The 26,895-nt window shown below is 46.8% G+C and overlaps 1 protein-coding gene across 25 annotated transcripts in view; it reads left to right on the top strand.

The window, feature by feature from the left end:
* nrxn3a (neurexin 3a) overlaps nucleotides 1-26,895 on the top strand; it is a 1,599,218-nt gene that overhangs the window by 165,988 nt on the left and 1,406,335 nt on the right. The window lies entirely within an intron of this gene.

Genomic DNA, 26,895 nt, shown 5'->3' with positions numbered 1-26,895 from the left:
AGGGAAGAAGCTGTTCTTGAGTCGGTTGGTGCATGACCTCAGACTTTTGTATCTTTTACCCAATGGGAGGAGGTGGAAGAGAGAATGTCGGGGGTGCGTGGGGTCCTTAATTGTGCTGTTGCTTTGCCAAGGCAGCGGGAAGTGTAGACAGAGTCAATGGATGGGAGGCTGGTTTGCGTAATGGATTGGGCTACATTCATGACCTTTTGTAGTTTCTTGCAGTCTTGATTGGGATGCGACATAGCATTGGCATCCTTTTGTCCCCTCTGCTGAAAGTTGAGGCCTGGTGCCTTGGTTCCATTTCGAATCATCAAATCCCGACAGTGGAAAGAGGCCATTTGGCCCATCAAGTCTGCACTAACACCCAGCCCCTATCCCCATAACCCCATGTATTTACCTGACTATTCCCCCGACACTAAGGGACAATTTCACATGGCCAATTCGCCTTCAACATAACCCGCACATCTTTGGAGTGTGGGAGGAAATCGTAGAATCCCGACAGTGCAGAGAGAAGCCATTCGGCCCTCCATGTCTGCATGACAACAATCCCACTGAGGCCCTACCTCCGTAATCTCCCCGACAGTTTACCCCAATAATCTCCCTGACACCAAGATGCAATTGAGCATGGCCGATTAACCTAACCCGCACAGAGTGTGGGAGGAAACTAGAGCACCCGGAGGAAAACCGCGTAGACATGGGGAGGACATGCAAACTCCACATAGGCAGTCACCCGAGGCCGGAATTGAACCCAGGTCCCTGGTGTTGTGAGGCAGCAGTGCTAACCACTGGGCCAACCCAATGGTGCTAATGGAGCTAAGTTGTTATTCCTCAGTGTGACCTGGGGAGATTACATTTATCTATTCTCCCAAAAAAAAGGGCAACAGCTAAACGTGGTCCTGTTCTCGCCCAACACCCATGCGTGTATTTACCAGAAGGAACTGTTAGTTGAGAGTTGCAACATTATCCTCCAGCATATAATGAATTCTGGAAGGTCTAATACAGATGGGAAATAATCAGTATGTGGCAGAACCTTTCCGAGTATTGGTAGGCAGAGAGATCTGGGTGTACAGGTACATAGGTCACTGAAAGTGGCAATGCAGGTGAAGAGGGTGGTCAGGAAGGCATACGGCATGCTTGCCTTCATTAGTCAGGGCATTGAGTTTAAAAATTGGCAAGCCATGTTATAGAACCTTAGTTAGGCCGCACTTGGAATATAGTATTCAATTCTGGTCACGCACTGCCAGAATGATGTGGAGACTTTGGAGAGGGTACAGAAAAGATTTACCAGGATGTTGCCTGGTATGGAGGGCATTAGCTATGAGGAGAGGTTGGAGAAACTTGGTTTGTTCTCTCGGCAGAGATTGAGGGGCAATTTGATAGAAGTCTACAAGGGTATGAGGGGCATGGACAGAGTGGACAGTCAGAAGCTTTTTCCCAGTATGGAAGAGTCAATTACTAGAGGGCATAGGTTTAAGGTGTGAGATGTAGGGTTTAAAGGAGATGTATGAAGCAAGTTATTTTACACAGACGGTGGTGGGTGCCTGGAACTCGCTGTGGGGGACGTAGTGGAAGCGGATACGATAGTGACTTTTAAGGGAAGTCTTGACAAATACATGAATAGGTTGGGAATGGAGGGATATGGTCCCAGGATGGGTAGGGGGTTTTAGTTCAGTCGGACAGGATGGTCAGTGCAGGCTTGGAGGGCTGAAGGGCCTGTTCCTGTGCTGTAATATTCTCTGTTCTTTCCCTGTTCATGGTGGTTAGCACTGCTGCCTCTCAGCGCCAGGGTTCGATTCCCGGTTTGGGTCACCCTGTCCGTGTGGAGTTTGCACATCCTCCCTGCGTCTGTGTGGCTTTCCTCTGGATGCTCCGGTTTCCTCCCACAGCCCAAAAGTCATGCAGGTTAGGGGCATTGGCCGTGCTAAATTGCCCCTCAGTGTACCCAAACCGGTGTCGAAGTGTGGCGACTGGGGGTTTTTCACAGTAACTCCATTGCAGTGTTAATGTAGCCATGACATGGAGATGCCAGCGTTGGGCTGAGGTGGACACTGTAAGAAGTCTCTCAACACCAGGTTAAAGTCCAACAGGTTTATTTGGAATCACGAGCTTTTGGAGTGCTGCTCCTTTGTCAGCACTCACCTGATGAAGGAACAGCGCTCCAAAAGCTCGTAATACCAAATAAACCTGTTGGACTTTAACCTGATATTGAGAGACTTCTATTGGTATTAATGTAAGTCCACTTGTAGTACTAATAAAACATAAATAAATAAAAAATCACCATTATTCAGAATGAAAGTGTGCCAAAGTTATAGATAATTTTAAAACACAGTATTTTACTTATTACTTATTATTACTTATGTGGCGAAAAACTGCAGCAGGCGACGGTGCAGAGGGACCGTGGGGTCCTTGTGCATGAGTCGCAAAAACCCAGCTTGCAGGTGCAGCAGGTGGTCAGGAAGGCGAATGGGATGCTGGCCTTCATAGCGAGGGGGATTGAATATAAAAGTAGGGAGGTCTTGCTGCGGCTGTATAGGGCATTGGTGAGGCCGCAGCTGGAGTACTGTGTGCAGTTTTGGTCGCCGCACTTACGCAAGGATATTTTGGCCTTGGAGGGAGTGCAGAGGAGGTTTACTAGGCTGATGCCGGAGTTGAGGGGGTTGAGCTATGAGGAGAGGCTGAATAAACTAGGCTTGTACTCGTTAGAGTTTAGAAGAATGAGGGGAGATCTCATTGAGACGTATAAGATGATGAATGGGATGGATAGGATAGAGGTGGAGAGGCTCTTCCTGCTCAGAAAGGACAGTAGGACTAGAGGGCACAGCCTCAAGATAAAGGGGGGGGGGCGGTTTAGAACGGAGTTGAGGAGGAACTTCTTCACTCAAAGGGCAGTGAATCTCTGGAATTCTCTGCCCGTTGAAGTGGTGGAGGCTGCCTCGCTAAATATTTTTAAGACGCGGGTTGATGGGTTTTTGATAAGCGAGGGGATTAAGGGTTATGGGGAGAGGGCGGGAATGTGGAACTGAGCCACGACAGATCAGCCATGATCTTATTGAATGGCGGGGCAGGCTCGAAGGGCTGGATGGCCTACTCCTGCTCCTATTTCTTATGTTCTTATGTTATGTTCTTTTTATTGTGAAGTATTATACTTGTGAATATCCCATTTTTGTGCTACCTCTGATAATTGTTGGTTTCACAGCTGATTAATCGCCATTCCAAGCAATAAGTTGCCTTTTTGAACACAATGCAATATACCCTAGGTCTTGCTTTATTCATGTTAAGAACATAAGAAATAGGAGCAGGAGTAGGCCATCTAGCCCTTCGAGCCTGCCCCGCCATTCAATAAGATCATGGCTGATCTGTCGCTGCTCAGTTCCACTTTCCCGCCCTCTCCCCATAACCCTTAATCCCCTCTCTTATCAAGAACCCATCAACCCGCTTCTTAAAAATATTTAGCGAGGCAGCCTCCACCACTTCAACGGGCAGAGAATTCCAGAGATTCACCACCCTTTGAGTGAAGAAGTTCCTCCTCAACTCCGTTCTAAACCGCCTCCCCTTTATCTTGAGGCTGTGCCCCCTAGTCCTACTGTCTTTTTTGAGCGGGAAGAGTCTCTCCACCTCTATCCTATCCATCCCATTCATCATCTTATACGTCTCAATGAGATCTCCCCTCATTCTTCTAAACTCTAACGAGTACAAGCCTAGTTTATTCAGCCTCTCCTCATAGCTCAATCCCCTCAACTCCGGTATCAGCCTAGTAAACCTCCTCTGCACTCCCTCCAGGGCCAAAATATCCTTGCGCAGGTGCGGCGCCCAAAACTGCACACAGTACTCCAGCTGTGGCCTCACCAATGCCCTATACAGCTGCAGCAAGACCTCCCTACTTTTATATTCAATCCCCCTCGCTATGAAGGCCAGCATCCCATTCGCCTTCCTGACCACCTGCTGCACCTGCAAGCTGGGTTGCCATTGTCAGATGGCTTGCGTTTACATTACAGTGAATATCAAATTCATCTCATTGCTTTTATCATGTTTCGTGACTCGACCTTTGGCCCACAGGACTGGGGTCTTTCCTGCTGGCTGCAAAGTGTGCTAGTGCCTGAGCTTGACAGTCTCCACACACTTACTTCCTTATGGGCATCATGGACGTGTGGCAAACATTTTTTTTTATCACTTTGCCCAGGAGTTGGGCAGTAGTTTCATCTCGAAGAATAGCAGCCTCCTTCTGTGCCTGTTTCTGTGAGAGGGTTTGATGAACTTTTTATTCGTTTGTTGGACATGGGTATCGCTGGCTGGGCCAGCATTTATTGCCCGTCCCTAGATGCCCGAAGGCAGCTGAGAGTCAAACACATTGCTGTGGATCCAGAGTCAAATGTAGGCCAGACCGGGTAAGGGTGGCAGATTTCCTTCCCTAAAGGTATGAGTGAACCAGCTGGATTTTTCCCACAATTGACAATGATTTCACGGTTATCAGTAGATTCTTAATTTCAGATATTATTTATTGAATTCAAATTCCACCATCTGCCATAGCGGGGTTCGAACCTGCGTCCCCAGAACATTAGCCGAGGATTAATAGTCTGGCGATAATGCCACTGGGCCATCTCCTTGCCAGCGATGATGTCTGTCTCCAGATGCAGCCTTATATGACTACAGGAAGCCAGAGGTGTCAATCAGATTGGTAACAATTCGGAGCCCAAACTGTGGCCAAGTCTCGGTTGCTCTCTTGAGGCAGATTTTCAGGTTGGAAAACTTACTTTAACAAGAGAACCACAAGAAGGTACCCTCCCCCATCTCCTACCATAGTCATCTTGTTTTTCCCTTTGGGCCAGACATAGTTGGCAGATTTCCTTTCCTAATTTTATGACAATTAAAATGGTCACCGTTACTGAGATGAGCTTTATATTCCAGATTTACTAACTGAATTCAACTTGCACCAACTACCAAAGTGGGATTTATCATAGAATCCTTACAGTACAGAAGGAGGCCATTCAGCCCATCGAGTCTGTACCGACCACAATCCCACCCAAGCCCCTATTCCAGTAACCCTCATTTACTCTAGCTAGTCCCTCTGACACTAAGGGGCAATTTAGCATGGCCAATCCATCTAACCCGCATATCTTTGGACTGTGTGAGGGAACCGGAGCACCCGGAGGAAGTCCATGCAGACATGGGGAGAATGTGCAAACTCCACACAAACAGTGACCCAAGGCTGGAACTGAACGCTGGTGCTGTGAGGCAGCAGTGCTAACACTGTGCCACCTTGCTGCCCCGGAGTCCCATCTCCCCAGAGCGACAGCGTGCGACATTGCCACCCCAATCCCATCTCCCGCGGTGAAGTCCCACCTCCCACGGAAAATCCGGAGAAACCTCAACTGCTTGTGGATGGACCAGAGTGGAACATGAGGTGCAGCTCAAACTGTGACCAGTGGCCATTGTGATCAGGCTGTTGCCCACACACTAACACACTGAACATCTGCCCTGAGAGATCACATCACACTCACACAGCCTTAACTGAAGCCGTTGAATGGGATTGTTAACCTCAGCATTGAACCCTAACTACTTCCTCAGCCATACAGGTAATTTAAAAAAAAGCAAAAGGTCACTGATTCATTCATCACTGATGGCAGTGTTGGCAAATTGGCAACATGTTTGGAAAGGCCACAGAATGCTTGGCTTGAGGCAGAGATTTCAACACTTTTCTTTAACTGAGATTCACTGATCGAAGATTCATATCCCATTCATCATCTCTCCTTGCATTCAATAAAAGGCTATTTTCTTATTGCAGATAACACTTCTTGTAATAACTCCATGGAGGTGAAAGTCCCATCACCAAGTTACTCTATTTACACCATACGTCTGTACACAGCCAGCTCTCCAGTTACTCCCTGCTGAATACATAGAACATAGAGAAACTACAGCACAAACAGGCCCTTCGGCCCACAAGTTGCGCCGAACATGTCCCCACCTACTAGACTTACCTATAACCCTCTATACAGGCTGCAGGCTGGGAGTCTGACACACCCGCTTTAAATAGGGAGCATGAGACCTTCTGATTTAACCCTCAGTTAGGACTCATCAGGTATCTCTTTTAAGGTACCAACACAAAGGAGTCATAAGGTAGCTCGTACTGCAGCAAGCCAACCGCAACAGCCTGGCTGAAGTCATCACATGGATTAAACACTACTTTCTAATGTCCTTTAGGGAAGGAAATCTGCTGGCCTTTCTGTAACTCCAGCACCACAGCAATGTGGTTGACTCTCAACTGCCCTCCAAGGGCAACTAGGGATGGGCAATAAATGCTGGCCCAGACAGTGATGTCCATGTCCCACGAATGAATAAATAAAAATGTTTCCACTTCCTTCACCTTTCATGAGTCGTTCTCTGATGAGTAAAGAGATCGGATGATTGTGTCAAGGTAGGGGTCTCATTCGCAGTAGGGCATTGTTACCAATGCGTTCTCTTTACCTACCCGACGGGCTAAACCTGTGCGTGAAGAAACATTCCAGTTTACTTGCGTGCTCCTGAAAGAAATTAAACATTCTCAGTAGCCATGGAATCATCGAGGTCTACAGCACTGAAAAAGGCCCTTCAGCCCATCACACCTGCCCCAGTCAATGACAAACCACCTAACTATTCTAATTCCATTTTCCAGTGTACAAAGCCGTATATGCTTTGGTGTCGCAAGGGCACATCTAAATACTTCTTAAATGTTATGACGGATTCTGCCTCAACCATTCTTTCAGGCAGTGAGTTCCAGTCTCCTCTGGGTGGAAAGGTTTTTCCTCCTATCCCCTCTAAACCTCATCCCTGGTCATTGATCATCAGCCCCCCACCCCCCACACAAACAAGGGGAAACATTTCTTCCTGCCTGCTCTATCTACGCCCCTCATAATTTTATACATCTTAATCATGTCCCCTCCTCAGTCTCCTCTGCCCCAAGGAAAACAACCCCAGTTTATCCAATCTGTCTTCATAACTAAAACTTTCCAATTTTGATTTGATTTATCATTGTCACATGTATTGGGATACAGTGAACAGTATTGTTTCTTGCGCGCTATACAAACAAAACGTATTGTTCGTAGAGAAAGAAACGAGAGAGTGCAGAATGTAGCGTTTCAGTCATGGCTAGAGTGTAGAGAAAGAGCAACTTAATGAAAACGGTTAGAATGAAGTTTTGGGAGCATAAAACAAGAGTAAAAGTTAGAATTAGAAGGTGTGCTGGTCACAGCTTGCAAGAAGTTGCCACGCTCTGATGCCACCTTGGAAAAAAAACCCAGGCCACATCCTGTATATCTCCTCTGCGTTCTTTCCAGTGCTATCACATCCCTCCTGTAAAGTGGATTCCAGAACTGCACACAACACTCTGGCCTAACTAACGTTTTATATTGTTCCAGCATACCCTTCCTGCCCTTGAACTTTCTGCCTTGGCTAAGAAAGGCAAGTATACCTTCTTAGCCACTTTACCCACTGTCCTACTACCTTAAGGGACCAGTGCACGTGCACACCAAGATCCCTCTAATCCTCAGTGCTTCCCAGGATCCTGCCATTCATTGTGCATTTCCTTGCCTAGTTTGTTCTGCCCAAATGCATTACTATACACTTATCCAGATTGATTTCCATTTGCCACTGACCAGCCCATCTGACCTGCCTCTCTGTATCCTTCTGTAATGTAAATTGCTTTACACTAAGTGCTAAATCAAATGGACACTTTTTTTTTGCCCTTTCATTTATGCTCCGCAGCTGCACTTGACTGGGTTGAAGCTGTGGTTGCGGTGTTTGTCCTACAATTCAAAGAAGAATAAAGAGCAGTACAGCACAGGAATAGGCCCTTCAGCCCATCAAAGCTGTGCTGATCATGTTGTCCTATCCCTTTATTCCCCACCTGTTCATGTGCCTATCCAGATAAGTCTTAACTGTCGCTAACCTATCTGCCTCACCCGTCTCACTTGGCAGTGCATTCCAGGCCCAGCATACCTCCTAATTCTAACTTTTACACACGTTTTATGCTCCTAAAACTTCATTCTAACTGTTTTCATTAAGCCGATCTTTCTCTACAGCCTAGAGATGACTGTAACACTACATTCTGCACTCTCTCATTTCCTTCTGTACGAACGGTATGCTTTGTCTGTATAGCACGCAAGAAACAATACTGTTATCCATGTTTAAAAAGAAAACTTCCCCCGAACATCTCCACTGAACCTTTCCCCTTTATCTTGAACTTGTGCATCTTGTAATTGTCATTTCTGCCCTGGGGGAAAAAGCTTCCAACTGTTCACCCTATTCATACCCCTCATAACTTTATAAACTTCTATCGGATCGCCCCTCAGCCTCCGTCTTTCCAGGGAGAACAATCCCAGTTTATTCAATCTCTCCTCATAACTAATACCCTCTGTACCAGGCAGCAACCTAGTAAATCTTATCTGTACTCCCTCCAAAGCCACCACATCCTTCTGGTGGTGTGGCGACTGGAATTGGGCACAGGATTCCAAATATGGCCCACCCAATGTTTCATATAACTGGAACACAATTTGCCAACTTTTACACTCAATGCCCCGGCCAATGAAGGCAAGCATGCCACATGCTTTCTTCACCACCTTTTCCATCTGTGCTGCCACTTTTAAACACAGTAAGAAGTCTCGCGACACCAGGTTAAAGTCCAACAGGTTTATTTGGTAGCACGAGTTTTGCCCCTTCATCGGGTGAGCGAAGAGTTGTATTCACAAATAAGGCATATATAGACACAAATTCAATTACAAGATAATGGTTGGAATGTGAGTCTTTACAGACAATCAAGTCTTCACAGATGCAGACAATGTGAGTGAAGAGAGGGTTAAGCACGGGTTAAAGAGATGTGTATTGTCTCCAGACAGGACAGGTTAGTGAGATGTTGCAAGCCCAGGCAAGTCGTGGGGGTTACAGATAGTGTGACATGAACCCAAGATCCCGGTTGAGGCCGTCCTCATGTGTGCGGAACTTGGCTATCAAGCTGTTTGTGAACCAAAGTCTTCACTCACCCGCTGAAGGGACAACGCTCCGAAGGCTCATGCTACCAAATAAACCTGTTGGACTTTAACTTGGTGTTGTGAGACTGCTTGTTGTGCCCACCCCAATCCGACGCCAGCAACTCCACATCATGGCCACCCTTAAGGATCTGTGGTCCTGTCCTCCCAGCTCTCTCTGCGGCTGGAATTTTACTGGCATCCCTGCCCCAGAATCAGGGTGGACAAGGCTTGTAGAACGGCGGTGTCCGATCAGGATGGGCAGGAGCTTGCGAGTCTCGGGCAGGCGAGCAATAAAATTGTCCATGTGTGTCTATGTTCCTGATGGGTCTGCCATTTATTTTATAGTTCTGGTTTAAAAATAGCAACAGAATGCATCACCAGCTAACTGGAAATTTAAATAGCTTTCTCAGAAACATGGCCCCTGCAAGTCTCCCTTTGCCCTCCCACAGTTCAGAATGTTCCGGATGCACGTTGTGGCACTGGAAACTGCTATTGCAGACGTTGAACAGAGGGCAAATTTGCTTCTCCTGATGTGAACGCGTAACTATTACAAATTGAGATGAGAAAATGCCTTTAAATCTGGACAATGAATGGAATTGCATGCAAAAAAAAATAAAGTATTTAAATTGCACTGAGTCATTGCAGCTTTGGAAAATGTCTGTAGCAATTTCCTGATGAGAATCTTATGAATTTGAAAGGGAAAGAGTCTTTGGAGAGCGTTAATGGACACAGCAGCCGCCTCGATGAGTTGGCACATTTAGACATTCAGAACTTTGCGTTCAGTTTGGAATAAAACTTCCAGGCAGCAACAACTTGCAATTAAAAAAAAAATCCCGTAAAACCTGCGCAGTGTGCAAGATGCCAGGAATCTCGTTGGAGAGGTGGCTGTGAGAGAGAGGGAGGGAGAGGCAGGGCAGTGGATGGAATTGGACGTGAGGATGGGAATTTTATAATCGAGGCTAGGACAGAGGGAATATTTACAACAGTAATTCACATTGTCTTTCCAAATGCTTCCAAAACAATTTGATGCCTAGGCACTTTGATGCTTCTGGTGTTGATATTTGCAGTAAAAGGTAAAGTCGCCATAGGCCCTTTTGAGGGGGAGAGCTGACTGGTGGCGATCTAATTTGAGGGTCACCACACCTCAGGCGAGGGACACAGTTGGGGAGGCGGGACCTCCATGAATAACCTCAGCCGGTACGGGAATTGAACCCACGCTGCTGGTGTCACTCCACATCACGAACCAGCTATTCAGCCAACTGAGCCAAACTGACTCCCATTAACAATGAAACTCATTCACCTGTACACATTCTGCCTGCAGACAGATCCTTGGTCCACTGCACTGTGTGTTAATGCTTCCTCCTGAGTTATTTTCTTGGTAGCTTTGGTCAGTCGTATTGGTCAATCTCAAGGCCAGAGTGAGAGGGCAGTCGACCTCAGCAGGAGCGGAAACAGAAACCCGTGTTGTTGGCATTATTCTGAGCTACGTGCTAGCTATTGAGCCAACTCAGCTAACTGTCTCTCTTAGTGCAAGTAGATGCAAAATTCTCATGTATTAACAAAGGCAATAACAAAATCAGCACTCACTTTATGTTAACAAATAGACTGCGAGAGTTATTTAAGGTTTCATTAGCATCATTGGAGATGCAAGCCCATAAAGTCTTTGGTAAAATGGCAGAGAAAGGACTTGGAGAAAGTGTGCTAATTTGTGAAGAACCTGAGTTCAAGGTGTAGCATGGTAGTGAATAAAGAGTAATTATAAAACAACTAATTAACATTTCCTACAATTATAATAGGCACTGCATTGTATCACACGGATTGTTACTGTATTTTCCCAAAGGATCTACAACTTGATACTTAACTGAATCAGCTATTGCTTATTTTAATGAATTGTGTTTTTCCTTGGAACGTAATTTAATTTGGTAATTTCTTTGTGAAATGCTGCAGTGTCAGCAGATCTGTCGCGCCACTTGAATACAGACTCCATATACATGATCGTATACCTGGTAATTAAGTAGGAAAAATGAAGTGTGTAACACAAGGTACTTATTCCATAATGAGCTTCTCCTGTTTGTGGAAAGCGTGGTTCAGCTTTTACGATGCAATTATTATTCTTTTATTCAGTGGGACGTGGGCATCGCTGCCTGGTCAACATTTATTGCCTAACCCTAGCTGCCCTCGTTCAGAGGGCAGTTGCGAGTCAACCACGTTGCTGTGGCTCTGGAGTCACATGTAGGCCAAACTGGGTAAGGACGGCAGATGTCATCACCAGTGAGAAAGGCAGTTCCCATTACACACCGCCCCCGGTTTGGGATAGTATTTCCTAATTTCACTCCTCAAAAGTCAGAGTCCATTTTTTACCCACTGCTCCTTCGTCCCAGATTCTGCAGCCAATGGAAATAACTTTTATCTCTTCCCTCTGTGTCTGCCTCTGCCCCCCTCTGTCTGCTTCCCCCGCCTCACCCCTGTCTATTCCCCTCTGTCTCTGCCCTCCATTTGTCCCCTCCCCTACCCTGTCTGTTTCCCTCTGTCTCTGCCTTGTCAGTCCCTTCTCCCCTCAACACTATCTGTTCCCCTCTGTCTGCCTCCGTTCCCCCCCCCCATCTGTTCCATGCCCCTTCCCCAGTCTGTCCCCTTCCATCCCCTCTCGCCTCCCCGCCCCCCCCATCTGATCCCCTCTGTCTGCCTCCACCGCTTTGTCTGTCCCTTCCCCCATCTGTTTTCTCCCCCTCCCCACCCCACTCTCTGTCTGTCCTCTTCTGTCTGCTTCCCTCCTCCCCGCATCTGTCCCCCCCTTTTAATATCTTGAAAACTTCAAGCCCCCCCCCCCTTCTTTGATCATATTGTTTGTTAGCTGCATTGGAGTTTGAATGTGTTTAAGGGACGGTCGTGACTCTTTCAGAAGAAAACTCCAATGTTTGAGGCTTACGTTGTCAGGTGTTGAGAAGAGTGGGAAAGGTGATGAATTAAGTGAACGACTAATTGCTGAGGAATGAGGAAAAACCCAAGGTCCTGAAATTTAAAAGTTTTTCAAGTGAAGGGAGTCAAAACAGAGAAAATTACATCAACAGGCCCTTCAGCCCACCAAGCCAGCACCCACCATGCTGCCCGACTGAACTAAAACCCCCTATCCTTCCGGGGACCGTGTCCCTCGATTCCCATCCTATTCTCGTACTTGTCAAGACGCCCCTTGAGAACGGAAGTGACGTTCCTTGGTTTTCTTCAGTGAAGGAGTTGAATGAGAACGAGATGGGCGCTTACAGGGAAGCAAAGTGTGAAGGGGAAATGAACCGTGAGCCTGGGCTGGGCAGGCCAGGCCAGTGGAGGGGAGCTCGGCCGTGCCGATCGCAGAGCTTCGATAAGGCAATCGGTGTATAAAAAAAAAAGTCATTGCGTCAATAAAGTGAAGTGAGATATTGTGATAGAGAGTGAGGTTGGGTTGTTATTGAGCAGTTCGTGATGGAGTCTTTTAGCAGCCTGAACCGCTGGGTGTTCTGGGACGAGTGTATCACTAATCAATGAGCCAACAGCTGAGGAGTATTAGACCCTTTGTATGGTCACCACACGGTGATAATGAGCAGTGAGCAATCCATTCCAATTCTGACTTGTGAGGAGTGAATAATTAGTTCTGTGGTCGATGCTTGAGAGTTCTGTAAATTTAGATTCCTGTGTTCAGCAGAATGTTTCCTGGGAGTGATTTGAGTGTAGCCGAGGCGACAGGTCATGTAATGCTGTGATTCAGGATGTGATCTGTGCTGAGTTAGGCAGTGGCGGTGATACAGGAGCCCTGGGGGTTAGAGAGGAGGAAATCTACAGGTGCTCCTGCTCTGATTCCTATCAGAAGGTGCGGACGTCGTCTCGAATCCCTACAGGAGGCCATTTGGCCCATCGAGTCTGCCTATCCCCCAACCCCATGCATTTACCCTAGCTAGTCCCCCCTGACACTAAGGGGCAATTCGACATGGCCGATCCACCTAACCAGCACGTCTTTTGGACTGTGGGAGGAAACCGGAGCACTCAGAGGAAACCCATGCAGACACGGGCAGAATGTGAAAACTCCACGCAGACAGTGACCCAAACCGGGAATTGAACCCGGGCTCCTGGTGCTGTGAGGCAGCAGTGCTAACCACTGTGCCACCATGCTGCCCCTGTGGGGGAGCAGAATTCAGCTTGGCTCTCATACTCCACTTTGGCTGTAGCAGTTGCTGTACTCCTATATGCTGCAGCTACTGTTTTTAAGTTTATTTATTAGTGTCACAAGTAGGCTTACTTCACAATGAAGTTACTGTGAAAGTCCCCTAGCTGCCACACTCTGGCACCTATTCGGGTACACTGAGGGAGAATTTATCATGGCCAGTGCACCTAGCCAGCATGTCTTTCAGACGATGGGAGGAAACCGGAGCGCCTGGAGGAAACCCATGCGTACGGGGAGAAAATGCAGACGGTGACCTAAGCTGGGAATCGATCCTGGGTCCCTGGTGCTGTGAGGCAGGAGTGTTAATGACTATGCCACTGTGATAGAACATAGAACATTACAGCACAGTACAGGCCCTTTGGCCCTCGATGTTGTGCCGACCAGTGGAATGAATCTAATGACCCTCTAACCTAAACTATTTCCAATGCTATCCATATGCCTATCCAGTGACCATTTGAATGCCCTTGATGGTATTAGTTTAAAGGAAACTGTCTCTTCTGTCTTGGGCCACATCAGCAGCTAGTTGCAGGCAGTCGGGGCACAGGGCCTCATTGGTATTGTCAGACCCGAATCTCTGCAGATCAATGATTAATGCTGAGCCTAGTGTTAGTGGCATGGCATTAATGAGTTCAGGTGACCAAAGGAGCAATTGTGAAACTTCACAAAGAGCCACATTGATGGCTGGGCGCACAGCAGAAAGAGACAGAGCTGGGTCCCAACACAGCAGCACTCCACAGTGTGGTCTCCAGCAGGCCCAGCTTGAATGAAACAAGAGCTGCTTCTGTCCCAAGACGTTCATGTCAACACACAAAGCAGTCAAACCACTTCAGCTACTCCTCCTCAAGGAGAACGCTGGATTAGGCTCAAGTGTTGATACTTCACACACGCAGCAGGGTTGGTAAGAATCAACAGACTTACTCGTTATGACGTTGAAAAGAATACGTAGCAAGAAAGGTTCATCAGAAAGGCAGAAACCTTTTGGTAGAGAAATATATTGTTTCTATTGGTATAAACAATAACTTTGAGTTGTCGAGAAGATGTGAAACTCATCTCTGTAGAGAGGGAAAACAGAACTGTTAACCCTGACTCAACTTACAACCCTACCTGCCAGGAGTGCTTTGGTTTAGTGCCTTTGGTGTGAGATGTTGATCCATTGCCCTCCTTACTCCCTTGGCTAGAAGTCATTGAGTATCTTTAAGACAGAAATAGTTTTTGATTAATAAGGGGATCAAGGGTTATGGGGAAAAGGCAGGAGAATGGGGATGAGAAAAGAAATCAGAGTGGGCTAATTCTGCTTCGATGTCTTATGGTCTAAGTCTCGCTATTCGAAGAGGAGCAATCAAGTTCCCGACCCAATATACATCCCAAAACCCATCACTCAGTTTATCCGATTGTTATCATGGTCGAAATTTTACCCACCCCCTCCCCCGCTCATCGTGGGAATCAGAGCGGGTGAAGGGCAGACCGTAGAAAGATTTTGGGAGGAGCGAGGCTGTAAAATCCCGCCCGGTGTTGGAAGCTCGCGATGCAAATTAGCTGGCGTGTTTCCTGCATTACAACAGTGATCATTCTTCAAAAGTATTTAATTGGCTGTAAAGTGCTTTGGGACTTGCTGAGGTTACGAGAGGTGCTGTATAAATGAGCGCTTGCTTCATTCATTCATTCTTGTTGCGGGCAGTAAGTTCTGCATAACTTCTAAAAGTTGTTGCCCGTGGAATTTAAATTCAGTAAAGAATAACACAAAAGTTGTTTTTCGTCATGGTGACTGTGACAACAATCATCAATTTTTGTAAAAACCCAGTAGGTTCACAATTTTTTTATTTCTTTGTGGGACATGGGTGTCGCTGGCTGGCCAGCATTTATTGCCCATCCCTAGTTGCCCTCGAGAAGGTGGTGCTGAGCTGCCTTCTTGAATTGTTGCAGTCCACGTGCTGTGGGTTGACCCACAATGCCGTTGGGAAGGGAATTCCAGGATTTTGACCCAGCGACTGCGAAGGAACGGCGATATATTTCCAACATGTGGAGATGCCAGCAATGGACTGGGGTCGACACAGTAAGAAGTCTCGCCAAAGTCTCAGCACCTGACAAAGGAGCAGCGCTCCGAAAACTAGTGGCATTTGCTACCAAATAAACCTGTTGGACTTTAACCTGGTGTTGTGAGACTTCTTACTGGATATATTTCCAAGTCAGGATCATGAGTGCCTTGGAGGGGGCCTTGCAGGTGGTGGAGTTCCCCATGTATCTGCTGCCCTTGTCCTTCTGGATGGAAGTGGTCATGGGTTTGGAAGATGCTGTCTTAAGATCTTTGAGTTGCTGCAGTGCATCTTGTAGATAATACCCACTGCTGCTACTGAGCATCGGTGGTGGAGGGAGTGGATATTTGTAGATGTGGTGCCAACTCAGCGGGCTGCTTTGTCCTGAATGGTGTCGAGCTTCTTGAGTGTTGTTGGAGCTGCACCCATCCAGGCAAGTGGGGAGTATTCCATCACACTCCTGACTTGTGCCTTGTAAAAGGTGGATAAACATATGGGAAGGAAATCTGCCATCCTTACCTAGCCTGGCCTATGCATGACTCCAGACCCACAGCAATGTGGTTAACTCTTTATTTTAAAAGAATGGCCGTGCATCAGGTATGGATGGGGTATAAATACTGGCCCAGCCACTGATGCCCACACATGCCACACATATAAATGAAAAGATGCCCTTCAGGGGAGGAAATCTGCCACCCTTACCCAGTCTGGCCTCCAAGTCCACAGCTATATGGTTGACTCTGGCTAATCCTCTAAGAAGGGCAATTAGGGATGGGTTACAAATGCTAACCCTGTCAATGATGCCCACATCTGTGAAAGAATAAAGGAAAAGTGAAATAAGATTCCACTGCAGCCCTTGAGGACCTTTCTCCTGGTGTTTTTTTCTCTCTAAGCTCAAATGATTGGTACAGGGGAATGGATGCTATTTATCTTTGGTGCTGTTCTTTAGTTAAAAAACATAGTTTTCACAATGTTGATGTGCTGACAAGGCCATGTCAGCATTGGTCATTATTATCCCGAAACGCGTAGTGATGAACCTGTCCGCTGAACTGGTGCAGCACTTGTTCCACTGGCGTTCCCACAGTGGGGTTAGGCAGAGCATTCCAGGACACCGATGGAATAATGATGACAGAATGATGATCCATTGGGTGGCACGGTAGCACAGTGGTTAGCACTGCTGCTTCACAGCTCCAGGGTCCTGGGTTCGATTCCCGGCTTGGGTCACTGTCTGTGTGGAGTTTGCACATTCTCCTCGTGTCTGCGTGGATTTCCTCCGTGTACTCCTGGTTTCATAGAACACTACAGCACAAACAGGCCCTTCGGCCCACAAGTTGCGCCGATCGCATCCATGCCTACCAAGCCATAGAACTACCTGTAACTCCCAATCCCAAAAAATCCCTCCCGCAGTCCAAAGATGTGCGGGTTAGGTTGATTGGCCATGCTAAGAAATTGCCCCTTAGTGTCCAGGGATGCGTAGGTTGGAGGGATTAGTGGGTATAATATGTAGGGATATGGGGGTAGGGCCTGGGTGGGATTGTGTTCGGTGCAGAGTTGATGGGCTGAAGGGCCTCTTTCTGCACTGTAGTGCCCTAGGGTTCTATGTTTTCTATGTGTGAGTGTGGATGAGGTATGAGTTGTGGGTGATGGTTTGTCCACACAGTCTCTACATTTCTTTTCACTGATCAACGTGGAGGAGCAATGTGGTAACCCTGAGCCCTGTTCTTCAGTTCACAGGGCAGGGCACACACTGGTGCAGTGGGCAGAACAGTCTTTATGGTTACCTCGGTTGAGGGATCAACCCAACCCAAGCTCAAAGAGAGTGAACTCACTGTTGCGTTGCAGGCACACAAGGTCCAGGAGAGCTCCCACCCTGTGAACCCGAAGAACTCCAAGGTGATTAGCAGTGCTGCTCATAGCACCAGGAAAATAGAGAGTAGGCGTAAATGTTCATGTAAATGGTGGGCCAGATATGACAATTTGCGTGCTACAGGGATCAGTGCTGGGGCCTCAACTTTTTACAATTTACATGAGTAACTTGGACGAAGGAATTAAAGTTTTGGTTGCCACACTTGCTGATGGTACAAAGATAAGGCAGGAAGATAAATTGTATAGAGGACATACAGAGGCTGAAAAGGGACTTGGGTTATATGAGTGGGCAAAAATCTGGCAAATGGAATATAATGTGGGAAAATGTCCATTTTTGGCAGGAAGAATAAACAAGAAGAAGCTTCCTATCTGAATGGTGAAAGATTGCAGAGCTGTGGGGTGCAGAGGGATCTGGGTGTCCTAGTGCATGAATCACAAAATGCTAGTATATTGATGCAGCAAGTAATTAGGAAAGCTAATAGAAGTTTATCGTTTATTGTGAGGGAAATTGAGAACGAAAGTAAGGAAGCTACGCTTCAGTTGTACAGGGTGTTGGTGAGATTGTATCTAGAATATTGTGTATGGTATTGGTCTCCTTAAGGAAGGGTGTAAATGTGTTAGAAGCAGTTCAGAAAAAGTTTACTCGAATCACAGAATCCTACAGTGCAGAGGGAGGCTATTCGGCCCATCAAGTCTGCGCATAACCACAAATCCACCCAGGCCTTATCTCTGTAATCCCATGCACTTACCCAATCTATTCCACTAAAGGGGCAATTTATCATGGACAATCCACCTAACCTGCACATCTTAGGACTGTGGGAGGAAACCAAAGCCACACAGAGGAAACCCACGCAGACACGGGGAGAATGTGCAAACTCCGCACCGACAGTGACCCGAGGCTGGAATTGAACCTGAGTCCCTGGTGCTGTGAGGCAGCAGTGATAACCACTGTGCCATGCTGATATCAGAAATGGGTTGGTTGTTTTATGAGGAAAGGTTGGAGAGGTTAGGTTTGTATCCACTAGAGTTTAGAACAGTAAGAGGTGTCTAGATCAAACCCTTGTAAAATCCGGATGGATGTTAACAGGGTGGATGTGAAGAGAATGTTTCCTCTTGTTAGAGAATCTCGAATTGGGGCGATTGGTCATCATGGATGTTCCTTGCGATTCTGGGCAAAAAAGTTTGGTCAGAGAACTTTGAGAGATAATAATTCTGCTTGATTTTTTACAGGGTCAATCGGGGGTGAGTTTAGAAGGATGAGCGGGGGATCTTATTGAAACTTGCAGAATACTGAAAGGCCTGGGTAGAGTGGATGTGGGGAAGATGATTCCATTCCTTGGAGAGATTGGAATCCGAGGGCACAGCCTCAGAATAAAGGGACGATTCTTTTGAACTGAGATGAGGAGGAATTTCTTCAGCCAGAGGGTGGTGAATCTGTGGAATTCGTTGCCACAGAAGGCTGTGGAGGCTGGGACATTGAGTATGTTTAAGATAGAGTTAGGTTTTTGATTGGTAAATGGATCAAAGGTGTGGGGAAAAAGTGGGAGAATGGGCTTGAAATTCTTGTCGGCCATGATTGAATGGCAGACAGACTTGATGGGCCGAATGGCCAAATTCTGTTCCAATATCTTAAGGTCTAACGGGAAGAAATCTTTCTAAAGAGAGAAACAGCAGGTCATACTCAGGCCTAGCCAGCGACATCCAAACCCCATGAAAAAATGTATAATATATAGAAATGACAAATATATAGCGCATCTTTCAGGCTGTGGGAGGAGGTTGGAGCACGTGGGCGAGACCCACGGGGACATGGGGAGAGTGTGCTGAATCCGCACAGACAGTGACAGGCGCTGGGAGTCGAGCCTGGCTCCCTGGCGACTGGGGCTGCCGTGCTGGCCACTGTGCCACCCTGATTAGCCATGGGAAATGTGTTACGGTGGCGAGGTGGATGTTAAGGCCAACGTAAGATGTTCTGTTGGCGAGTCGGTACGGCCTCGATGGGCCGAGTGGCCTCTTCTGCGCTGTGGGGACATTCTCACCTTCTCAAAGGAAATGCCTAAAGGTGCGGGAAGGCTGTTCCTGGCTCTGGATTTTATCCCGAGACTTCCCCTTGCCTCAGCAGCGCAGGGTGAAGCTCTGTTAGCAAGCACCGCTGATGTAAGGCTGTGGCGACCGATTAGCAGCGAGTGGGGATATAATGGTATTCTGCTCGTGTAACGCCGCAGAAAGCTGTCTGACCGTTTTTGGTTACTGGTAACTGTGACACCTGGGAAGAGACGAAGAATAATCAGTGAAAAGTGCTTTGAAAAAAATCAATCTCCACTTTGGGTAAGGTTAAGATCAGGAGAATTACTAATTGACTTGACACAAATGGGGATTCTAGTGGGAGAATTTTTGAGGATTTAGTTGGAGTACTGCTGTAATACTGTCTACAGAGCCTTTGAAAACACACTTAACCTGCTGTAAATTTATGTAACATGTTCAGAGAACTGTATTTTACATCAATTTAAGAACTAAACTGAATGTGGAGAACAGTGGAGCATTTTGTGTTTTTTTTGTCAGAAGTGGTCAGTGATTTGGAACAAATTGATAATTTCTTTCGTGAAATAATTTTTTAAAACGGGCTCGATTTGACGTTTCATTGGCTGCCTTTCTTGATTTCCCTCCCTCTCTCCCCCCCCTCCTTTGGCATCAGTAGGTTTTCCACGTATTGGCTGGAGGTTAAGTTGTGAACTGCTTCTTATTCAAGCTGGCACCCATAGGAATTCCTGCTGTTGAACTTATGGACAAGACTCTGGAGAATACTAGAGCAAAACTGAATGATTGATGCCCCCCAGGCTTCGGAATGACATGCCAGCTGAAATAGGGGTTTGCGGCGTGGAAGTAGACCCTTCGGCCCAACTTGCCCATGCTGTCCAGTTTTTATCACTACATATTGCACATATCCCCCTATACCAGTCTTATCCATGGAACTAAGCTAGCCCTATTCATCGAGAATCATAGAATCCCTACAGTGCAGATGGGGGCCATTCAGCCCATCGAGTCTGCACTGACTACAATCCCACCCAGGCCCTATTCCCGTAACCCCTCATTTACCTCGCAACACTAGAGTTAATTTAGCATGGCCAATCAACCCAACCCGCACATTTTTGGATTGTGGGAGGAAACCGGAGCATCCGGAGGAAGCCCACACAGACATGAGGAGAATGTGCAAACTCCACATAGACTGTGACTCAAACCAGGAATCGAACCTGGGTCCCTGGTGCTGTGAGACAGCAGTGCCCTGCGTTTCGCCCATATTCCTTTTATATCAATCTTGCCCACGTAACTGTCTAAATGCTTTTTAAAAGACAAAATTGTACCTACCTCTACTACTACCTCTGGCAGCTTGTTCCAGAGACTTGCCACCCACTGGAAAAAATTGCCCCTCTTCCACCCTTTTATTCTCTCCCCCCTTCATCTCAAATCTATGCCCTCTAGTTTTAGACTCTGTTACCTTTGGGAAAATATATTGACTTATCTATGCTCCTCATTATTTTTTAGACCTCTGAAAGATCACCCCTAATCCTCCTATGCTCCAGGGGAAAAGTCCCTGTCTATCCAGGCTCTCCTTATAACTCAAATCATCAAGTCCTTAGCGTCCTAGGAAATCTTATCTGCACTCTTTCGAGTTTAATAATATCCTTTCTATAATAGGGTGACCAGAATTGTACATGGTGAAATGTGAAATATTGAAGAGTGCTACACAGGCAATATAGGGAAAAGTGTGGAAAAATGTTCCAGGTATAATTCAACACCAATCCAAAAGGTGACAACGAGGGTCATTCAGAGTTTTTAAACAGACACCCTGTGGGAAGCAATGGCATCATGGTATTTTTGCTGGCCTAGTAATCCAGAGACCAGGATGGGGACTTGTGTTCGAATCCCACCATTGCAGATGGGGACATTTGAATTCAATAAAAATCTGGAATTAAGAACCCACTGATGACCGTGACTTGATTGTCGGAAAAATCCATCTGGTTCACTTATGTCCCTTTAGGGAAGGAAATCCTTACCTGGTCTGGCCTACATGTGACTCCAGAGCCACAGCAATGTGAACCAAGGGCCTGGTCTCACCCGACTGCTGGTGCAGTGATGACTACCACCACTTGTCAAATAGGATATTAGGGTTTAATACATTCACCAGGAGGCCACATTTCTGTGTAAGCCGTGGGTCACCCCGGGTCAGAATATCTTGAATTGAGTCTCGCTCCAAAGCCTTGGGCAGAAATTCTCCGACCTCGCCCCTGGCTTAGCTTCTCCACTCCCGCTGCAGCGATTGGAGTTTTGACTGAGTGCCAAGTTCTCCATTCTCGCTAGCAGTGATGGGTGGGGGGGTTGCGAAAGAGATGGGAGAATCCTAGCCTTGAGCCCACAAACCTGCCGGACGTCCAGGGATTTCTGCACCGTCAGAGGTGCCATCTTTTGACGAGAGTCCATCCAATCCCGTGGTGCCACTTGGAAGAGAAACAGGGATCCCGCATGCGTCCAGCAACATTCCGAGCTTCGCGCTAGTTAATGTTTCTGATGAATAGAAGAATGTGAAGTGAGAAATATTGGTGGTGGATAGATGAGTGATGGATGTTCCTGGAGTTTGTGGCCTAGATTTGTAGTTTGAGTTGCGGGGAAGAATTCCTGGTCTGCCCCCACACACTGTATGCTTGACTCTGTAGCTCTTCCCTCCCCCCGTCTCCCCACCGCCCCCCCCCCCCCCCCCCCCCGCCTTTTTCCTCTCCCCACCCCAAATCTCCCGCCATTAATGTCTCATCCTTGCTAAAAAGCTCTGTGCTTGTGTGTCACACACTCACGTCTGGATAAAACTCCTGATCCTTCTGTTTTTCCCTTTTTACCTTCTTGCTAGAATATTACTGGACACGAGCTGTTGCTGTCCCATTTTCTATTCCCACACACCAACCCGCTGAAACTTTCTGAAGGTTTCAGGGAGGGTCTGCCCGGTCTAAGCAGGTCACAGAGGCTGGGAGTCCTGCAGCAAGTAACTCATCCCCTGACTCCCCAAAGCCTATCTACCATCTACAAGGCACAGGAGTGAGATGGAATATTCCCCACTTGTCTGGATGGGTGCAGCTCCAACAACACTCAAGAAGCTCAACACCATCCATGACAAAGCAACCCCGCTTGATTGGCACTCCATCCACCTTTGACGCTCAGTAGCAGCAGTGTGTACTATCTACAAAATGCACTGCAGCAATTCACCAAAGATCCTTAGCCCCTTCCAAACCTAGTGAAAACTTCTATGAATTGCTACTATCTAGAAGGGCAAGGGCAGTAAATACTTGGGACCACCTAGAGGTTCCCATCCAAGCCACTCACCATCCTCTAGGCCGTTCCTTCACTGTCACTGGATCAACCTCTTGGAACCCCCTCCCTAACAGCACTGTGGGTGTAGCTACACACCACATGGACTGCAGCAGTTCGTGGCTGGTGGCTCACCACCACCTTCTTGATGGATGGGCAACGAATGCTGGCCTTGCCAGCGATGCCCATATCCCACAAAAAAGTTCAGATGACACCCAAGTGTGGAAATGTCCCGGATCTCATGCTGTTGAAGTCGGGGATGTTTTGCCACCCTTTCAAATCTCAATTGCACAATGGCCAACCTGAGTTTAAAATCTGCCTACGTCCCCGGGTGTCAGGATCCAGACTTTTGATGTGCAAAGCAATGCGAAAATCTGAATGCTGACTAACCAAGACCTGTTGGTTTTGCTGCTGACGTTTGAGGTACGTGAAGAATTGATGGTATGATTATGATGCCTGCTTTGATTGAAGTGATCTTCAAAGGAGCTGGCCTCTCCTTCAGAGAGAGTGAGGTGGGCAGCTCCCCGAGATATCTAGATCACGTGCTGCAGCAATGAGTTGGGAAGCCATGGACAAAAGCACAGGAACATCATTACTCTCAAGTTTCTGCAGGTTAAAGTTTGAAACACTTCACTTTTGCGAAGACTTATAGTAGTAGGGTCAAAACTTTGACAAAGTTTTCTCGAAACGTCAGCTCTTCTCCTTACAGATGCTGCCAGACCTGCTGAGATTTTCCAGCGTCTTCTCTTTTAATTTCAGATTCCAGCATCCGCAGTAATTTGCTTTTAGGCAAGTCCAAGAAAAGCAGCTGCTGGAGATCTGAAATGAAAACCAACTGCTGGGAAACCTCATTCATTCTGGCAGCACCTTTAACAGAGTGGGAGAGTCACATTGGACTCGAAACATTAACCCTGCTTCTCTCTTCACAGATGCTACCGGACCAGCTGAGTTCATCCAGCATTCCCTTTTTTATCTGAAGCTTTGCAGCAGTGTTGTTTCCGCTGTATTCTTTTCCCTCAGTCTAATTTTAATTCTTACCAATAGATTTGACTGCTAGCTTGAATTCAGATAGCATTTTGACAGTTTGATTTTGTTTTCCAGCTGTAGAATGGTGGATGACTTGCAGTGTGAAATAACTCCATTAAAATGGTAATTGTAACTCTGGAGTGCACCATTCTTATTCATGGCATTTGCGAGGGTGTATAATTCTATTTATAGCAGTCGTGGCTCTGACTCTGGCTATAGCTCATCATAAACATAGAAACTAGAAGCAGGAGAAGGCCATTTGGCCCTTCGAGTCTGCTCCCCCATCCAATTTGATCATGGCTGGTCATCAATATTCTGATCTCCCCCGCACCCCCCTTCCCACCATATCCCTCGATTCCTTTAGACTCAAAAACTACATCTAATTTCTTCTTGAAAACACAACAGTTTGGGGGTGGCACGGTGGTCAGCTCTGCTGCCTCACAGCGCCAGGGACCCAGGTTCGATTTCTGGCTTGGGTCGCTGTCTGTGCGCAGCCTGCACGTTCTCCCCATCTCTGTGTGGGTTTCCTCCGGGTGCTCCAGTTTCCTCGTTTGAAAGACGTACTGATTAGGTGCATTGACCCGAACAGGCACCAGAATGTGGCGACTAGTGGAATTTCACAGTAACTTCATTGCAGTGTTAATGGAAGCTTTACTTGTGACTAATAAATAAACAAACTAACTAAATAAATAAACAACTACGATTGGTGATTGGGAATTCCATACATTCTGGGTGAAGACATTTCTCTTCACCTCAGTTCTAAAAGGTTTCCCCCTTATCCTCAAACTATAACCCCTAGTTCTGGACTCCCCCACCACTGGGAACAGTCTTTCTGAATCTATCCTGTCTAACCCTGGTAGAGTTTTATTAGTTTCCATAAGGTCCCTCCTCATCTAAACTCCAGTGAATATAATTGCCCCTTAGTATCAGGGGGACTAGCTCGGATAAATGCATGGGGTTATGGCGTTGGGGACTGGGTGAGATTGTAGTCAGCGCAGGCTCGATGGGCCAAAAGGCCTCCTCCTTCACTGTAGGGATTCTGTGACTCTATGAAATGTAACAGCCGGAAAGTGGACCTCTGCAAAACAATTGCAGCTCCCCAAATCGTCTTATCGTGGGAATGGAATTTTTCAACCAAGTGCAACATAAACTCTGGCCTTCAAATAAACATTGTCAGCACCTGGACCCATTTATAAACTCATTTAGCAATGTTCAAATTGAAAAGGACGCATCAGTGATATCTCCCATGAGCACTGTGCAGTGACAATGTACCATGGCATTGTAAACCATCCATGTGAACACACAGTCCTTATATGAAGATCCCTACGATATGCTTGACCTGTATTTTCAAATGTAGATTATGCAGTTGTGTTTAAACAGCACCTTTAGTGCCATGAAACATTTACTCCTGTTCTACCTTTGTCCTTTTCCCTTGTGATGCTAATTCCAAATCTGTTGTAGTCACTGGGCGGGATTTTATGGCCTCGCTCATCCTGAAGCCGTAAGATCCTGCCCGAGGTCAACAGACCCGTCCCTCACCCGCTCCGATTCCCGTGGTGGATGGGATGGTAAAATTCTGACCTCTGTCTCTAAAGCGGTCCCCCACTGCTACTTCATCCACTTGCTCATCGTCACTTTCTACAGCTACAGCCAGGATTTTATGCCTTGCTGGATGTTATCTAACTGGAGAGAAACTTCAAAATGCTTCTGTGCAGGGGGATCTGGGTGTCCTTGTGCAGAGGGATCTGGGTGTCCTTGTGCATGAATAGCAAAATGCAGGTACAGCATGAAATAAGGAAGGCAAGTGGAATTTTGGCATTCATTGCTAATGTAATAGATTATAAAAATAGGGAAATGCTTTTATAATTCTAGAGTGCATGGGTGAGACCGTATCTGGGGTAATGTGCAAAGTTTTGGTCCCCTGACTTCAGAAAGGACATAACTGCATTTGAGATGGTTCAGGGAGGAAAAAATGGGCTGTTTGCTGGGATGAAGGATTTGAATGGGAGGCGCTAACGAAGGGGTTGAGCAGTTTGGCCTTGGGACAACACCCATTGGAGCTCAGAAGAATGAGAGAACATAGAACATTACAGCGCAGTACAGGCCCTTCAGCCCTCGATGTTGCGCCGACCAGTGGAACCAATCTAATGACCCTCTAACCTAAACTATTCCAATGTTATCCATATGCCTATCCACTGACCATTTGAACGCCCTTAAAGTTGGCGAGTCCACAACTGCTGCAGGCAGGGCATTCCACACCCTTACTATCCTCTGACTAAAGAACCTACCTCTGACATCCACCCTATAGCTTTAAATTGAGGGGTGGTAACTATGTCCCCTTGTGTTAGCCATCACCACCTGAGGAAAAAGGCCCTCACTGTCCACCCTATTGAACCCTCTGATCATTGTGTATGCCTCAATTAGGTCACCTCTTAACTACCTTCTCTCTAAAGAAAATAACCTCAAGTCCCTCAGCCTTTCCTCATAAGACCTTCCCACCGTACCAGGCAACATCCTGGTAAACCCCCTCTGCACCCTTTTCAATACTTCCACATCTTTCTTATAATGCGACGACCAGGACTGTTCGCAATACTCCAAATGCGGCCGCACCAGAGTTTTGTACAGAGAGGTGATCTAATTGAGGTATACAAGATGCTGAAGGAGATTGTGGAGGGGATGTTTCCCCTTGTTGGATATTCCAGAACTAGAGTCCATCATTTTAAACTGGGGGGACAGATTTAAAACAGAAAAGAGGAGGAATTGCTTCACTCAAAGGGTTGTCATTCTGTGGAATTCTCTATCTCAGAGTGCAATGTACACCAGAACACTGAACAAATGTAAAGGGGGAGGTGGATTTAACCAGTAGTGGGATTTTCTGTCTCTGTTTCATAAACCCACCTCTGTTCTTTCTTGACTGTAAAGATGAATAACTAGATTGAAACACTTGCCCTGAGAGACAAGATCAATGCCTTCTGGACGCAGACATTAAAACCCCATGTGTTCACAAATGGATTTATTGCAGCACAGCAAAAGCACCCATTTATATGGAGTTTTCAGTGTATAAAACAACTCACAGGGCTGGTAACAAGCAAAATTTATCACCTGAGCCACAGGTGAGCAAAAGCTCGGTCTGGGTTTTAAGATGCATCTTCAACAGAGAGGGGTAGAGTGACAGAGAGCTTTTGGGAGGAAGTTCCAGAGCTTAGGCTCATAGCAGCTAAAGACATGGAGGGAGTGACATCTCTGAGGGTGGTAGAAGTGGGTTCCTTCATATCCTTTGGGCGAATGGGCCAGGAAATGGCAAATGGAATTTAATGTTGGCAAGTGTGAGGTGGTCCACTTTGGTAGGAAGAATGGTAGGAAGGACTATTACTTACGAGGCGAAAAACTGCAGCAGGTGACGGTGCAGAGGGACCTCGGGGTCCTT

This window comes from Carcharhinus amblyrhynchos, chromosome 14 (genome assembly GCF_965287045.1).
Source record: "Carcharhinus amblyrhynchos chromosome 14, sCarAmb.v2.hapA, whole genome shotgun sequence".
NCBI lineage: Eukaryota > Metazoa > Chordata > Chondrichthyes > Carcharhiniformes > Carcharhinidae > Carcharhinus > Carcharhinus amblyrhynchos.
This window is presented reverse-complemented; position numbering and strand designations above follow the sequence as displayed.